This window comes from Oryctolagus cuniculus, chromosome 11, assembly GCF_051225735.1.
Source record: "Oryctolagus cuniculus isolate XC-2025 breed Fujian yellow rabbit chromosome 11, ASM5122573v1, whole genome shotgun sequence".
Classification (NCBI taxonomy): Eukaryota; Metazoa; Chordata; class Mammalia; order Lagomorpha; family Leporidae; genus Oryctolagus; species Oryctolagus cuniculus.
The window spans coordinates 52,044,632-52,047,094 of record NC_142877.1 but is presented as its reverse complement, the minus strand read 5'-3'; the positions used below and the strand labels follow the sequence as shown (position 1 = coordinate 52,047,094).

Below are 2,463 nucleotides of genomic sequence, written 5' to 3'. Positions count from 1 at the left end.
CACTGGATCCCAGTTCCCCAGTTCCTGATCCCCTCCCAGTACTGTAAAACAGGATGCTTCCGGTTACAAAGCTGATGAGACAGACACACTACCGCCCTCTTATTTTGGAGCAGGCAAGAGCTCATCTGTCTTGTTTTGCCTTCCTAATTAAATTACTCTGCAACAAAAGAGAACAAAAACACACTGGTGGTGTGGCATAGTGGGTAAAGCCACTGCCTGCAGTGCCAGCGTCCCATATGGGCGCTGGTTCAAGTTCCAGCTGCTCCACTTCTGATCCAACTCTCTGCTATGGCCTGGCAAAGCAGCAGAAGATGGCTCAAGTCCTTGGGCCCCTGCACCTGCGTGGGAGACCTGGAAGAAGCTCCTGGCTCTGGATAGGGGTGTTTCTAATGCTTTCATCTTCTTTTCTCCCATTCCCACCATTTGCTGTTTCTGTGTCTGCCCCGCAGGGACCCCTTCCTCTAGAGAGCAAGAATGGAGAAACATGGTGCATGTCTATCTGACACGAACCTGTGGAAACCTGAGCAATGCACTGAGTAACTGTTTAGATATATATGCAGCCCTATTGAGGCTATGTGACTAGGAGTCCTAGATCATCCATGGTTCAGGCTTAATGTGGATGAGAGTGTAAGGCAGGGCATGGAAATCCCTTCAGAGTGTATGAGCTCCAGAGCTGCAGCTCTCAAGTGGGGGCAATTTTGCCCTTAGAAGACATTTAGCAACGTACAGGACAGCCTCCATTAGAAAGCATTGTGAAGGAAGGAAGGAAGGAAGGAAGGAAGGAAGGAAGGAAGGAAGGAAGGAAGGGAAGGAAGGATTATCCAGCCCAAATATCCAAAGTGTTCAGGTTGAGCAACCTTGTTTTAGAGCTGCCTCCTGTTCTCATGCTGTGAGGATCTTAAGACCCCTAAATTCACATCACCTGTGTATTTCACCATCTTTTCCCATCTTCAATGACCAGGAAGTCCAATCCCGTCTTGCTGCATTCAGGACTTCTCTCTAGATTCCTCTTACTCTCACCCAGGCCAGTGGGGAGGTTGGCAGAGGCAGGTCAGGGTCCCCAAGACTTAAATGGAGTGTTATCAGGTTAAGATCCACCTCTTTAACTCTTACTCAACGGGCAACAATAAGGCTCCTAACAAGGATGGGGAGGGTTAAGCACAGAGGCAGTAGTAGGATGGGGGTAATTAAGAGAGCTTAAACTTTTAATTTTTTTTTAAAGAACAGGTGCTGGGAAGCTGGCAATGATGCAGGAACAGAATTAAACACTTAACTAGAGAGGACCCTGGGATTGACAGAGAGAGATTAAGGGGCTGTGAGCTTAAGTTCTGAAATCTACAGACAAATGAGTGGAGGAGAGGGTGGTCACCCACCAAGCCCCCATATGATGTCTGCTCATTCCAGGAGCAAACTGAGGGCCGGTGAGGTAGGGAGCTTTTCCGCAAAGCTGGCTTCAGCTTTGGTATTCTTGATGACCTACCCAGTTTAAGGGAGTTCCAGGTTAAGAGTTAAAAAATAGTGGCACCCAGGCCACCCTTCAGGAGAACAGGAATGCATTGCAGTTCCCAGAGAACTCCTTTCTCAGATCTGAGGGTATGCAGGGTAACTGCTGAGCTCCTCTGGCCAACCAGTAATTGCTTGGTCATTCCTGCTGCCTGGACCCTGTCTCCAGCAGGGCCTGAAGCCACAGGGAGTGCAGGGAGTCCAGCCCCCTAGCCTCTGAGGCCCTGTTCAGCAGATAGGGACAAAGAGGCCTTTGGGTAACTGTTTCTAGGAGGGTTCTGGGTTGGGGGTAGCATTTCTTCTGGGCTGGACACAGAGTGGCGACTTCAAGATGGCAGAACATTCCTGTTGGGAGCTACAAGCCCCTAGGATTGCTCCATAGCCTTTCCTGATTTCCCTTGGCTCTCATCAGCTCCTGAACAGCACCTGCCATAATAAGTGTGTCTCCAGCCCCCATCTCGCCAGAGCCAATATGAATCACCTGGACAAAATTCATTGGTTCTCCAATCATGGCCCCGTCAATCCTTTGCTTCTTCTTGGGGGGATGGGGTTTGTTTCTCTATCACACAGTTTGTGCCAAAATTCATTCATGTAACCTGATGGTTGCAGCTTCCATCTTCTAACCCCACACAGCTCTAGCCCTGGTGCTGGGACCACCCACTCCTCGCTGGCCCCAGGTGCGAAGAAACCCTGGGTTCACTCAGCAGGACAGGTTTAGAGATAGTGGGATCCTTGGAACCCTTCGCCACGCAGTCAGTAATTGAGACCCCGAGAGGCTAACAGGGCAGCCAAGTACCAGGCTGTGTCTTCACCAGGCGTGGAAGCCAGCTCCTCTTGGGCATTCAGGCGTCCAGCTGCAGCCGGTCGGGGGGCTCCCGCTCGGTGCCAGCCAGTGCTGGGCTCTTGGGCTGGCTCTCGGTGCGGTGTGGGGAGCTGAGGGCAGAAATGGGGGGCAACGAG

General features: G+C 51.2%; 1 pseudogene; it reads right to left on the bottom strand.

Annotated features, from left to right (window-relative positions):
• Positions 1-1,784: 1,784 nt before the first annotated feature.
• Positions 1,785-2,094, bottom strand: LOC100349140 (CDC42 small effector protein 1 pseudogene; annotated as a pseudogene).
• Between the last annotated feature and the right edge of the window lie 369 nt (positions 2,095-2,463).